We start from the raw sequence: 15,225 nt of genomic DNA, 5'->3' as shown, positions 1-15,225 counted from the left end.
AAATTGACTTGGAAACATCAATCATTCTAAAATAGTAGGTTAATTTATTTTGCTGGGTGAGCAGTTCATGGTGAGAAAGCTTTGATGCTGCTGGGACTGCCCAATCCTCACTCTCTACCCCTCAGCCTCAGCACACTTGGAGGACCAGGTGAAAGGGATCTGCCTAACCCAGACCTCAATTTACAATTCCAGTTTAATCTCTGCACCCTGAACCCATGCCAACTGTACGCTTCATTCTCTCAGCTCTTTTTAAGTCTTGCCTCACTCATTAACCACATATCATACTAGGAAAAAGTGTAGATTTTGAAACCAGACTTCCTGGATCTGAATCTCAGCTGTGCCACATCTAATGACGGACTATGATTTGGCTTCCTAATCTATAAAATGGGTATGATAATAGTATATATGATACAGGTTGCTATATTTTAAAATTTATTATGTTAGACGTATTTAGAACAGTGTTAAAAAGCCAAGACATCACTTTGTTGACAAAGTTCCATCTACTCAAAGCAATGGCTTTTCCAGTAGTCATGTATGAATGTGAAAGCTGGACCATAAAGAAAACTGAGCGCCGAAGAACTGATGTTTTTGAACTGTGGTGCTGGAGAAGACTCTTGGAGTCCCTTGGACTGCAAAGAGATCAAACCAGTCAATCCTAAAGGAAATCAACCCTGAATATTCATTGGAAGGACTGATGCTGAAGCTAAAGCTCCAATACTTTGGCCACCTGATGCAAAGAATGGACTCATTTGAAAAGACCCTGATGCTGGGAAGATGGAGAACAGGAGGAGAAGGGAACAACAGAGGATGAGATGCCTGGATGGCACACCCACTCAACGGACATAAGTCTAAGCCAACTCCAGGAGCTGGCAATGGACAGGGAGGCCTGGGGTGCTACAGTCCATGGGGTCGCAAAGAGTCAAACACGACTGAGTGACTAAACTGAACTGAAAGTATATTCTCTCCTATAAACCTGCAGATAATAATAATAATAGCAACAACACTTACTTATCAAGCAGTAAATGCTTGATAAGTAAGTAAATGATATCAAGCAGTGTAAATGCTTTACACACATTATTTCAGTTAATCACTGTAACTCTTCACATGCTACCAATATTATCCTCTTCTCCCCTACCCCGTATTTTTTTGGCAGGTAAGAAAGCTAAGGTCTCAAATATAAGAAGCAGAATCAGGACTTGTACCAAGATCTGTCTTGATATCCTCCCAATCTTTCTGAGAAAAGAGCTTTAGAGTTCTCTTAAAGCTCTTTTATTTCAACAGACTGCCTTACCTCCTATGCAGGTCAGGAAGACTGGGATCCCCACCCAGGGTGATGAGCAGCAGCAGGAAGGGACGGGTCTCTCCGGGAAAGTGTGAGGAATAAGACGATGACACCATTACTGTCTTAACCAGCCACCCCCATTGTGTCACACAGCACCTATGTGGGCTATACTGCTAAGGGCACCCCAACTCCTTACTTATTTGAGAACCATATCGGGAAATATTCTGGTTCCAGCCAGGGTGGTACCATTCGTAATCTCAACTTCAGTAGTTCTTGGAATCATTTATTTCTATCCCAGCCTGTAGGGTAAAGGGAACATCTCTTTCATTTCCTGATTAGGGAAAAAATTATGGTTTTACTCCCTTCCTTCAGAGCCTATAATAGCCAGTATCTTACACTCTTGCCCCATACTCACCTATTCATCCATGTCAAAAATGTACCTTCCATTAGTCTAAAATGGTGCCTTCAGTGGAAGGCTTGGGGCTGAAGGGCCAGGGGAGGAAGAGAAGGGAAGTCTCTGAGTTTGCTAGAGGAACACCGTGAACTGCCTTGTAACCACTCCTGTACACCTGCCCACACCTGTATCTCCCGGGCGGCTCTGCATCTGCCTCCCTCACTCCCCCACAGGACCACAGAGCCTTTCCTCAGCACCTCCCAGGATAGCCTTGGGGTGCTCCTGTGAAAGCAGCCTTATAGTACATCCTGTTTTTCTCAAAGACCGACCGTAGTACCCACACTGGGCTTGGCTCATGGAGCTAAACTTAGAAGGGGGATGGATAAATATTCAAACTATTGTACAATTGTGCTCATTTCATATGCTAGCGAGGTAATGCTCAAAATCTTTCAAGTTAGGCTTCAACAGCATGTGAACTGAGAACTTCCAGATGTACAAGCTGGATTTAGAAAAGGCAGAGGAACCAGAGATCAAATTGGCAACATCCGTTGAATCATAGAATAAGCAAGAGAATTTCATAAAAATACCTACTTCTGCTTCATTGACTATGCTAAAGCCTTTGCTTCTGTGGATCATAACAGACTGTGGAAGATTCTTCAAGAGATGGGAATACCAGATCACCTGACCTGCCTCCTGAGAAATCTGGATGCAGGTCAAGAATCAACAGTTAGAAATGGACATGGAACAACAGACTGGTTCCAAATTGGGAAGGAGTATGTCAAGGCTGTATATTGTCACCCTGCTTATTTAACTTATATCCGGAGTACATCATAAGAAATGCTGGGCTGGATGAAGCACAAGCTGAATCAAGAGCGCAAGAAGAAATATCAATCACCTCAGATATGCAGATGATACCACCCTAATGGCAGAAAGAGAAGAGGAACTAAAGAGTCTTTTTTTATAAAGGTGAAAGAAGAGAGTGAAAAGCTGGCTTCAAACTCAACATTCAAAAAACGAACATCATGGCATCCAGTTCCATCACTTCATGGCAAATAGATGGAGAAACAGTGGAAACAGTGAGAGACTATTTTCTTGGGCTCCAAAATCACTGTTGACAGTGACTGCAGCCCTGAAACTAAAACACTTCCTCCTTGGAAGAAAAGTTATGACAAATCTAGACAGTGTATTAAAAAGTAGAGACATCTCTTTGCCATCGAAAGTCCATCTAGTCAAAGCTACAGTTTTTTCCAGCAGTCATGTACAGGTGTGAGAGTTGAACCATAAAGAAGGCTTAATGCTGAAGAACGGATGCTTTCAAACTATGGTGCTGAGAAGACTCTTCAGAGTCCCTTGGACTGCGTGGAGATCAAACTAGTCAGACCTAAAGGAAATCAATCCTCAATATTCACTGGAAGGACTGATGCTGAAGCTGAAGCTCTAATACTTTGGTCACCTGATGTGAAGAGCTGACTTATTGGAAAAGATCCTGATGCTGGGAAAGACTGAGGGCAGGAGGAGAAGGGGATGACAGAGGATGAGATGGTTGGATGGCATCACCGACTCAATGGACATGAGTGTGAGCAAACTCTGGGAGACAGGGAAGGACAGAGGAGCCTGCCATGCTGCAGTCCATGGGGTCACAAAGAGTGGGACACAACTTACTTACTGACAAATTAAAAATCTCCCCATGTCCACTATCATATTTAGCTGTCAAAGTATTATAGGATGTCAGAGAAGCTGAAGTTGAATGTTTATTATATCAAGAGTGGTGGGAAAAAGGGATAAGAATCTGAAAAGGAACATATAACTGAATCACTTGGCTATATACCCAAAACTAACACAAGACTGCAAATCAACTTTAATTAAAAAAAAAAAAAAGAGCAGTGGAAAAGCTGTTTGAAGAAAGGCAAGTACAGCTCCAGTGGCCAGGGAAGATAGAAACCCTGGTGTGCAGCTCAGGGATTGATGGAAGAAAGATAAATAGGCAAGTACCGTTTCTAGGGGCAGTGGAAGAAAGAGGGAGCTTGGCAAGTGGGCCTCAGACATAAGCCTTAACCCAAGGCGCCCTTGTCCCATCCCAGCCTGTCTGGAGCTATCCTACATTTTCCTAACATCCTTTGCTCCTCCTTTGCTGGGCACTTCACCTCAGTCCCTGCAGCCTCCATCATCCACCCCTGCTTAGCACTACATGCAAGTGAGGAGGGAGTGAGTTGGCTCTTCACAACTCTAAGTTGTGCTCTGAACATACCTTCCTTTAGAAACGTGGTCACATGTGGTACTTGGCGTCCAAGGAACTTTTTAGTAGTATGCTTCAGTTGTTACAGGATCAGTAAGGGTTGGTGTGGGGCTCTGATTTGTTAGTGGGTACTGCTGGTACCCTTCTCAGATCCCTTTCTCGGGCTGTGTCAGTTACTAAATGCAGGTGCCTCCCTCTCAGAGAATCCTCTTTGCCCTTGGGGAATAGGAGGTGCCATGCCTAGGTGTTACCACCAACCCACAGCCAATGAGTGACCGATAATAGGAGTGTACAAGGCCAGTCTCTTTGGCCAAGGGACCAACTCTGCAACCCAGTTCCTGCTCTAGACTGCCCCATAGGATCGTGCTGGAGCTGGGCTCCTTCTGAAGCACAGAATCCCTGCCTCGGGCTCTACTTTCAGAGAACCTGATCTAATACTATACATGCTCATCTTGTGTTTACTAGAGGATCTTTATTGTCACCACAGCAATACATCTCTAGGGAAACCAAGGGTAAGAAGAGGAACAGCTTGACAGGACCCTAACCAAATTGGAACATGTAATCCAACTCAGTGTATAATATTCCAGTTGTCGATGGTCAGTTACTAAGTCGTGTCTCACTCTTTGCCACCCCATGGACTGCAGCATGCCAGGCTCTTCTGTCCTCCATTATCTCCCAGAGTTTGCTCAAATTCATGGCCATTGAGTTGGTGATGCCATCCAACCATCTCATCCTCTGCTGCTCCCTATTCCTGGGCCTACACCTAATATCTGCCCTTCTGCTAACATTAACAGTCCACCTTCTACCAAATTTGAAATGAAGATTTATTTTGTTCATACTCTAATTTTTCTCTTCTTACAGAATATGATTATACTTGTTAAAAGAATTGGATGTGCAGCATTTATTATTAATCAATACATGTTACAGTTCTTTCAAATGTTGCTGAATGATTCTAAATTATTTTATACTAATTATTCTTACTATGATCATATAAATTTCACATTTTAAATTTATTGTTGGGCTGTTTCCTTTCCAGGAACTATAAACTCTATTATTGTCCATGACTGGGTCCTTGATAAGGAGGCTCTGGTTAAACCAGCAGTGTTATAAACAGATCAGATGTCCAATTTGCAATTAATAAAAATATATAATTGAATACATGAAGGCAAAGCAGAAGATAATTTAATCTTCCTGCTATAATTCAGAGTCATATGAGATCATCATTATAAACCCCAATTATAGCACTGGAGACATGGAGGGAGTTGGTGTGTGGCATTCAGGCTAAAAGAATGTCAGACAGTTCAGATTTTACTGCACATATTTACAAAGGTACAACTTCATAACATCAGGCACCGCATTCACTGTTTTCCCCCAATATCCTAATCCCAGTATAGGCTCTTGTTGAGCTAGTCTCAGCTGACTAAATCCACTCTTCTAGCCTATAATTAAAAAAATAAGAAAATGGAAAATAAGAAAATTCATGGGATTATCCTCTCAAAAACTTCTACCTAAATAAGAAGCCAAACACATTTTAAATCCTATTTCTAAATATATTTGCATTTATTCCTTTTGATATACCCTGTTAAAATTTCCTTTTATAGTTTATGCTTTTTCTTTTCATACTGCATTTCACTGATTAATAAAATATATTATTTTATTAAATAATAATGTGCCCCATCATATTATTAGAGGGTCTTTTAAGGAGCTGTTTATGATTTGGTATCTAAATGTTTTATTATTTTTTTAAACAAGAAACTATCATTAAATTAAAAATTCTTATAGATCTGAGAATTGTTGGTTGTTTCTAAAAAGGCCCTTTACGTTGGTCAAATAAATCACAATAATTATAGATCTTTGCTGTGTTTCAGTATGTGTACAAGATATTCATTAGGAATGGTAAAGAAAACCACATTTAATTGCTTTCTATACACATACTGAAGAGGAGGGATTTTTTTTTTCCTTCTAAACTTGTCAGTAACCGTGACTAAATGCGGGCTTGGTAAGTGTCTGAAAAACTCTAAATGATCCCATTTGTACAAATTTTAGTAGATGACCTCAGGCCTCTAGGTAGCCTTGATGTCACAAGACTGGAGTTGTAACTCCAGCTATCACGTCTGTGTTTTAGGCAAGAATAGCACTTGAGTCAGCCGTGCTCATAAATAAGGACACACAAATGAGTTTTCCTGGAAGGCCCATACAACACCTTCCGTCCACAGGGCCAAAACTTAGTAACCCCTATCTGCAAGGAAGGCTGTGAGAGAGAATTCACTGAGCACAAAATCAGGTTTCTATTTCTAAGAAAGGAGTGGAGAAAGAGAATGGGATAGGCAACTAGCATTACTTGCCTCTTCTCCTCTTTTAGAACCGCTTCTCTCAGATGGACTGTGAGCTCACAGAAGGCTGAGATTATGTCATGTCAATCTATGTAAACTCAGAACCTAGCACAATACCATATTTATTATGCTTTTGTTATGTTTATTACTTAAGGAAATGGAACCCTCTGCTCGTTATGCATTAGAAAGATGATCCAATGCAAATATAACATGAGCAGGTGACATGAGTTTACTGCATTTATACAGTCATTCATTCATATCACTGTTATTTCAACTCATATTAATTGAGCTCCCGGTCTGAGCCAGGCCTGTGTCATGTACGGGGGATACATGGACAAATACAAGATAGCCCCTGGCTTTAAGAAGAGGGTGGGGGAGCAAGGCTGGGGAGTACAGGGAGGCTCCACTGGTAAACAAGCAATTTCGGGGTCACATGGTAGGAGAACCGAGGAGTGGTCCTGAGCCACTGGTTGAGATTAGGCAGCTGTAAACTACTCTGGGTAAAACACAAGAGTGTGGAACGAAGGAGGGGAAAAGAAGGAAAAACAGTGGAGTTAGATAATAATGGAATGTCTAAGTTAGAGTCCACAATTCACTCCTTCCAGCACACATACTTTCTTCGTGACAAAAATGTTTGTTTCTCCCTTGGGACTTCTTCCTGACACGTGGCTCTTAATGGATCTGACCCACTGACAAGCTTCTTCTGGCCTAAGCCATAGACACGACTGTGTTTCATGGGCCTTATCTGAGCACAGTACAACTGTCTTCCCAGCATCCCATCTTATAAGGTGGTGTTCTGGTGGACCAGTTTGGGAAATGCTGGCCTAGATACGATTCCATAGACACAATAAAGAGTTGCCAGGGATTTCCAGAGAAAGGAATTTATTTCCATGAATTGCACATGTGAACTTAGCGTGTTAACACCTTGGGTTTCAGTTATATGGGTCACCAAAAGGAAAGAGGTTTTATTGGATTAATGAGGCATCATTTTAGCAACCACACAGTCAAAAAAGTTATTCAGATGACAATTTTACTAGTAATGAAGACAGTATCTTTTCTTTCTGCAAATAACTCAATTCAGTTCATGACATATATGGCTAGAAATGTATCTACATCAATTCCTACTTTCTTTGCCTAGCCCAGAGAAAGAGCTGTCTTCCTAACCATGAAGTAGAAGTCATAAAAGAGAGATTTGATGATTCCATTCTGGGGCCTTGAAGATGGAGAAAGAGACCATAAGCCAAGAGATGGAGAAACTAGAAGAGGCAACTAAGTGGATTCTCCCCTAGACCCTCCATGACAAACAACAGCCCACATTTTGATTTTGCGATTTCTGATCTCTGGCACTGTAATAACACATTCTTATAGCCTCTAAGTTTGCGGTTAACTTGTTTACAGATAGCAGCAGGAAACTAATAATACATACAACGTAACTCTAGGTGCTGTTGACTAGTTCATTCGCACTGATTCAGGAAAGAGGAGACATATGTCTCTCTCCCTTGGGATTCTCCTCTTTTCTGAATCCACCCTCTTAGATTCTTCTCTTGCATATAAAATCTGACTGTGTCACAGGGCTTTAAGTGCATGAATACTCACTTATTCGAGTTAGGTTACTTTCAGGGAATATAATTAGAGACCAGAAATAAGGGTTGTTTACAAATCCTGCCAAGGACATTTGGTGTGATCTCAGGAAGGCTTAACAGGGATGTGATTTACAGCTAAGAAAGCTCAAAACAAATTATACTATACACTGAACAAAGAATGAATTAACCACATGGGGCTAAGGTAGGGAAGGGACTTGTCTCGGTTTATCCAGGCTGGACAGTGGTAAGTTCACTGGCATCTGTAGCCACCAAGAGGGCAACAATGGGCATGAGGACACCTCAACAGGTTCCTGGATCCTAGTAAGTGCTTCTCTTAAACAGTGGACACAGTTACTCAATCATAATAAATTTCATCTTGATTTACATGCTGGTCGTATGAAAGGTGGTTGTCGTGAGTCAGTCAACTTATTCACCTCTGGACAAATGATAAAATCGAGGTCAGCACCCTCCTGGTGATCAACAGAAACAAGATTAAGGTTCTTCTACTTGGTAAGATCTGGAGCCCAGGTTCAACAATAACCACACCCCATACTGTTATCACTCACCCCTGTTTCAGGACCTCCATAAAAGAAGGACGACTATTCCAGCAATACAAGGGAGGCAGGTTCTACAAAAGAAGGAGGGGTCCACACTGGCAAATGCCACGTGGGGGCTGAATTTTTCCATCATATTTGGCAATCAGGCAGTGACTGATGTTATTCAGAGGAGTGAAAGGTTGACAAGGGAATGAAAGCTTAAGAAATGTTAATATTAAGGCTGGAAAACTCCTCTGAGAAGAGGATCCAATGCCCTCCATCTTTTAAAAAGTTCCCCTGGGTTTTACACTTGAATCATAAAGAACTCTTCTTGTTCCCAAATCCTCCAACTGTTGATGAGCCAAATTTGAGTCTTACCATCTCTCTCCTCAGTTCACCTCCGAAGCAGAGGAACTAATGAGCTGTGCAAGAGCTAAAGGTCAAAAAAACAAGAGGAAGAAACAAAAAGTCTACCAACCCAAACTCCAAACAAGTCAAGCCCTGAGTAAGGTGAGCGGTCACAAGCTGTGCTTCAAATGTAATCATCCCGGTTTCACTTATTAAAAAACCAACAAAAAAACGAGTGTCTGGAGAATCAAAAGGGACACTTGATCTTCGGAATGCTTCCTTGCGTCTCATTCATCATCTATTCTCATACCATCTCCCTCCAAACTGAAAGCCCTTCCTGAGTTGTGAGCTTGTGTGACTACAAGTCTGAACCGAAGACCGAATTTTGTCCGGTGACTAGAGTAACCGCATGCCATAGAAAAGAGGTGGAACTGTGAAGACGACACATACATGTGCGTTTCCAAATAAAAACACCGCTCTCCTTCCTCGACGATGTGCTCTATTCAAAGGTAGACGTGTGTAGGGGCTGGGGTAGGGTGGGGGAGCGGTTTTCTGAATCTGAGCCCAGCTCTTTCTAAACTTGGTTACTCACGTCTGATTCATTCGCTGTGTTTTTCGTCTCCTGTCTCTGTCATTGCCTGCTGCTGAGAAGGGGGTCGCTGAATCATGCCACTCCAGATGAAAAGCAATTCAGACCCTCAGTCCTGGGGGGATGGAAGGGCCCTTTTTTTTTTCTTTCTTTTTTTCTAACAGAGTCTGCAGAAAAAGCCTCCTACTTTCCGGGGTGACCGAGGAGGGCAGTTTTACAAGTCTCACCCCCGGGCGATGGAAGATTTTGCTCCGTGAGAGTCAGCGAGGCACCGTGTCTGGCTCTCGGGCCCACCGGGCCTCGGTGGGCGGGGGTGCGTCGCGGGCCGGGTGGCGCGGGGGCCGAGCCGGCGAAGGGGGCGGGGGCCCGAGCGGCCGGGCCGCGCTCCCCGCCGCTTTAAAAGATCCCACAATGCAGCGCTGGCGTCCCAGTTCCGTTACAATGTCTCTCCCGGCGCCGGCGAACCGGCGAGGCGCGGGAGGGGCAGCCGGGGAGCGGCGGCTGTAACCCGAGCGCCCGGCCGAGGGGGGCGCCCCCGCGCCGCCGCTCTCGCGGGCTCGGCCCGCGGCCCGGCGAAGGGGCGGAGTCGCCTGCCGCCCGGCCCGGTCCGGCCCCCAGCCCGGCCCCCCGCCCAGAGGCACCGGCCGCGAGAGCGAGCCGGCCGCCGAGTCTGCCGCCCGCGCTCGTCCGGCGCCCCTCACCGCGCCCGGCGCCCAGCTGTTAGCCGATCTTCACCGGCCCGCCCGCTCGCGGCCATCTGCGCGGCGCTGGGAGCAGCTCCCGCCGGCGGCGCCGCGGCTATCCGCGCGCTCGCACACCCAGGCACCCCGCCCGGGGCGTCCGCGCTCACCTAGCGCCGGCCCGTAGGTGCGCGGAGAGGGCGCGCCGCGAAGCCGGGGCCTCCCGCCGGTGCGGGGCGGGCGGCCGGCGGAGCGCCGGGGACCGAGGCGCGCGGAGCTGCGCGGCCGGGGACCGGCGCTGGGCGGCCGCTGGGCTCCGGCCGCCGCCGCGTCCCCAGCTCCCCAGCTGGCCCCGCGGGGCGGCCTGCGGGGGCGGCGCAGTTGCGAAACTGAGTAAGTATTAACTTTACTGGGCGGCCGCGATTTCTGGGCAGCGTCCGGGGACCCCTCCCTCCTCCTCCCGGAGCCTTTGGGCTCTCCCTTCCCCGCCCCTCTCTCTGCACCTCGGGTTTCCTCGCCCGATCACCTCCAGCCCCGCCGCCGCCGCGGGCTCCGGCTTCCTGCGGTTCACCTTTTGCCTGCTGTCTCCCCCTTTGCGCGTTCTCTCCGCCGCAGACCCGCGCCTTGACCAAGACAACGAGGTAGTTCCCAGCCTCTCTGTTTCCTCCCAGTGTCCTTGGCCGGGGAGTTTAGAGGCCACTTTTGTTGGGAAGGGAAACGTATGTCTGGCTTCTTTAATATTTTTCTCTCTGAATGGAAATCGGATGCTCGCTTGCCCAGCGTCGGCTTGGTGAAAGCTTCTTTCTTTCCTCTAAAACGATGATTGGTTTACAGGTTTTTAAATGTTGTTTGAACAATTAACCATCCTCTGTTCCTATTCCCGCTTGCCTCCAACCCGTCCGGGGAGGGGAGTCCAGATGAGGGGACTTTCAAAGTAATTCCGTTTTTTCAACTAGAAACTTTGAGAGGATTCGTCGCGGAAAGCTTAGTAAGATTGAACCTGAAGGGACGTGAGCTTTGAATGTGAGGTCCACGGGTAGGACAGTGTCTTACAACCCGAGAACCTGGACTCCTAATCGAGTGTTGCGTTGTTATTGTAGCATCCTAGAGCCGCCTGGGGTTGCTAGACCACTACTTTCTCAGCATCAAACGGCATCTTGAGCACTGCAAGCGTCGGGTGTAATTGTCAACTGATCTTTAGGCATTCAGACGGGAAGTAGATGCAGGGCACGTTTCATAGCTGACTTAAACCCGTCAGGTTAGCGCAGTCAATACATGGAAGCATTGCATTTTTGGGTTTTGTTTTTGTTTTTAACCCTCCAGCCTGGTGACAGCGAGGACGAACATTTATGGGTTTTCCAGTATAATGTGGCTCAGCAGTTCTTCGTCAGATCTGTTTTGTCTGCAGGAAGCCCCTTTAAATATGTATAGATCTCTAATTTTGTGTCGATTGGATTAACTACCCATTCTGGTAGGAGGCCCCAGGTAGTCTTTTATTTTTGCTATTTATTTTCTTTTTTCTTAAGTCTGTCTCATGTCTGGTCTGCCAAGAGTTGGCAGTCATGTTGTGAAGGAACAGAAAAATGGGAAGCTTTCTTGATGGATTTTCAGCATCCCATCCTTTGCCTGGGCGAGGCAGCAGTGAATGCCAGCTAGCCCTCTGCGGGGAAGTGCTGAATGGACCCGAGAATCAGGAAGCAGGACAGAGAAGAGCTCTGTAGTTTTGGAGGGTGGTCTGTGTGAGATGTTATCTTCTCTCTGGCATATTAATTGGACTTTTAATCATGTTTATCCCCATGGGGAACTGTCACCAAACCATAAACATTACGTGTGACCATCCCCCACTTAAAGACCAAATGTGATTTGATGGTTATTCTTTTGAAGGATCAGACCCAACAAAAATAAAATTTGTAATGTAGATGGTAAAAACGTTCCAAAAATCTCCCTGTCCTCATTTTCTCTTCTTTTAAGAGTCTCAAACTGGTGCTCTCAATAAGAGACACAGTTGGCAGTAATGCTTTGAATTCTTTCCAGGTTCATTGATGATGCCTAATTTGGGGGCTTCAGTAGCTAAAGGGGGACATCTGAGAGAGAGGAAATCATGAGACTGTGCAGAGAGGAAAGGCATTTCAGTTTGCTGAAGTGTCAGCATGCTGCAGGGAAAAGCAGTTAAAAACAAGGGAAAATGTTTAGATTGCTTCAAGGGTACATGTTTCCTGAATTTGGCATTTGATTGAGATATTTGGGAATTGCAGATTTTAGATTATAAGGTTGTGGTATCATTTCTTTTTGCCTAAAATTTTATTTTTATTAAGGTTTCGATTTTTTAATGTGAATCTCAATGCTTGGCCTTGTAGCCTTTGTGCTGCGTGGCTTGTGTTAATTTTTGACTTGAATGCTTTGGCCATTTTGAGCTATGATAAGGGTTTGAGAGTTTCTTACTCATTAATTGGTCTATCTTATGTTGATATAGGCAATGACTTGAGAGTAAAAATATTGTTCGTCATTGAATATTACTGCTCTTTTCATTATGGTTGATTCCTGGAATAATGACTTTGCTTGTTTGTTGTACGGCATTAAGGTCCCAGATGTCTTGCTAGCATTTAAAACATTGCAAAAATCTTTGCAGGTAGAAATGGAGCGGGGATGAGAGTGAGACAGGAAAGCATTGTGCAGCAGGACTCTGAGGATATGGATTTTAAAACTATCATATCACCTGTTTACTTTCCTAGAATGCTAGCTTGCTCCAACCCTAAATAGATTTCAAAATTCAGAGTGCAGAGGTAGTTTCCAAGAGCTCCCTATATGGAAAGAATACTTATCCCATAGCCAGCCAGCCAGACTCAGGTGGTAAGTGTAACTTTGTTACTCCAGCTGAGTAAGCTTGGCCCAGCTGTTTCCACATCTGTGAGCTACAGTTTGCTTTCTGTAAAATGGGGATATCATTAGTAAAAGTGATGCCTGACACATCGTAACCAATAAAGGGCAGCATCTGCAACAAAAACCAAGCTCAGGATTACTCCACTTTTCAGACTGTTCCTCCTCTGTTTTTCATCTCATCTACCTAATGAGTGGCTCAGGCTGGAGTCGTCTTCCACTAGATCTTTTGTTCTGTCACCCCCACCTAGCCAGTTTGTCACAAAGTCCTGTCTACTTTTTCTGGCATAATCTCTTTGAAACCTGATTTTCAGTCTCCATTGGGCTCCCATCTTAGTTCAAGCCACCATCCTCATTCCCCACTGCAGAGATCTGCCACTCAGGCTCTGCCCTCCTTCTAGCCCTTCTTCCCACCAGCAGCCAGAAAGGGAAAAAAGAAGTCACTTGCTGTTTAAAGTCTGCAGAGCTCTTCTTGGGATAAAATATAAAATCTGCAAGGTCACGTGTGGTTTGGCAGCATCCCCCATCATCGTCTCTGGTCAGCCACAGGATCCAACTCTACAGCCAGCTCTGCTAGGGCTGCCGCTGGGGGTCTGTTTCAGGATCACCCCCTCGAGGAATTTCGCATCCTCTATGCTGGTTCTGGTATCCTCTATAAAGGTCTTCTCTGAGAAGGCCACTCTTAAAGTCATGCAACTTAGAACCCCTTTATTGTCTCCCTCATAGAGTCAGCTTTTCCTTCTTAATGCTTACCACAATTTATAATTATTATTTGTCTCATGTTTCTCTCATGCCTTTGAGAGCAGAAATAATGCCTGGTTTATTCACTAGTCTATAGATACCAGTGCTTCTTGTGTGTATAGTAAATGCTTAATAAATATTGTAATGAATAAGATAGTAATACAAGTTGTGATTTGTGTATTGATTGCCTTCTTTATCACTGTTAAACCTACTTCTCCTAACACAAAAGCCAGGCTTGGTTATCTCCTACATTCCTTCTTTGCTGGTTTTATGTATACGGTGAAATAACCTTTGCACATATCAGGTAAAATGAATACGTTGAGGCTCTGTGGAAAACTCTAAATAAACTGAGACACCGTTTAATTAGTGTTACTCTTGTGATTTTCTGTAGATAATCCTTTTTTCTAAGTACATCATTAAAGGGATTAGGTTGTTTTTTTTTCTTTCAGTAATCCTGTGCTGATGAAAAAACCTTACCATGTCATATTACTTTGTATGTCATGTGATATAACATGTTAGTCAGGAGCCGTGGATTACATGGTGATCGAATTCAAAGGAAGGAAGGACAAATTGGTAGAAAAAGGAGAGTTATAGACTTGAAGATGGCCAATACTGTCCAGCTCTTGCTGTAACTTGTATAAATAACTAGGTATCGTTTGGCCATTTAGTTAAGGTAGAGAGGTAGTTGCTTAAAAATGGGAACCACCTAGAGGTGTGGAAGTTCTTTTTCCCCTCTCTCTAAAGCATTCCTTATTCTAGCCAAAAAAGTCCCATGACTTTCCGAGGCCAAGGAAGGCTTAAAGCTTTGAGTGTTTTTGTCATGTGGTTGCTCTTTACAAAATATTCACTTGATGCACTATGACTCTTAAGTATTTATGTCTTTATTAATGTTTCTGGCCTCTACTTCTTGCATAATCACCCACATGTTCTTTTGACTAGTTTTTTAGAACTTTGATTTCCTTTTAGGACTTACCCTCACACCCTCAGCATGTAGTAGTTCCAGTTCTTTCCCAATTTTGTATCTGGTAGGTCACCAAGTGTACAGGGAACTTAGGAGTTGATTGTAGGATTTATTTCTTTGCACTCAAACTCTAGTTTTCCCCCAAATGTTCTGTGTCTTTGTGGTTTGGACCCTGAGTTTTTGCCACCTAAAAGCTGGATGCCCTCAGGTGGGGAGAGTAGAACAAAGGAGATTAAAGCATTTTGAGCCTCCTGTTATGTGCCAAGCTCTGGGCTAGGTGCTCTTACGGAAGAGAAGTGGGTAGTTTACCTGGTTAACATCATGAAAAGATATCTTAAGCTTTTCATACATGGGCTTCACTCAAGGAGATTGTTCTTGTCGTTCCCTCATTTTCCCATCTTTTATTTTCTAGTCAGGAAGGCATGACAAGTAGAAATGCCCTCTGTAGCCAGACCCTTTTCCTCACCTTGATCCTTATTTAGACCTGCTTTTCCTTGTATAAAAATACTGGGAGTGGGTCTGAAGAGGGGTGCATGCTGTGACATGCCTTTGTGGGAAGGCTCTGTGCCCCAGGATGCTCACACTGTGTGTGTGTGTGTGTGTGTCTGTCGTGTGCACACACTCAATCATGTCTGACTCTTTGCGACCCCATGGATTGGTAGCCT

General features: G+C 44.5%; 2 protein-coding genes across 10 annotated transcripts in view; one reads left to right on the top strand and one right to left on the bottom strand.

The window, feature by feature from the left end:
- LMNTD1 (lamin tail domain containing 1) overlaps positions 1-9,845 on the bottom strand; it is a 489,613-nt gene extending 479,768 nt beyond the window's left edge. For all 5 annotated transcript variants that reach the window (XM_059887032.1, XM_059887035.1, XM_059887034.1 and 2 more), the window contains exon 1: positions 9,305-9,845. The gene's annotated coding sequence lies outside the window, so the exon portion shown is untranslated. The remainder of the gene's footprint in view (positions 1-9,304) is intronic.
- An 89-nt stretch (positions 9,846-9,934) lies between these two features.
- RASSF8 (Ras association domain family member 8) overlaps positions 9,935-15,225 on the top strand; it is a 134,474-nt gene continuing 129,183 nt past the window's right edge. For 4 of the 5 annotated variants that reach the window (XM_024991719.2, XM_024991718.2, XM_059886395.1 and 1 more), the window contains exon 1: positions 9,935-10,374. The gene's annotated coding sequence lies outside the window, so the exon portion shown is untranslated. Of the gene's footprint in view, positions 10,375-10,521; positions 10,623-15,225 lie in introns of those variants that run through there. The other variant, XM_005206936.5, reaches the window with a different exon arrangement.

The sequence above is a fragment of the Bos taurus genome, chromosome 5, assembly GCF_002263795.3.
Source record: "Bos taurus isolate L1 Dominette 01449 registration number 42190680 breed Hereford chromosome 5, ARS-UCD2.0, whole genome shotgun sequence".
Taxonomy (NCBI): domain Eukaryota; kingdom Metazoa; phylum Chordata; class Mammalia; order Artiodactyla; family Bovidae; genus Bos; species Bos taurus.
The sequence above is the reverse complement of the archived record's forward strand: the minus strand, read 5'-3'. Positions and strand labels throughout refer to the sequence as shown.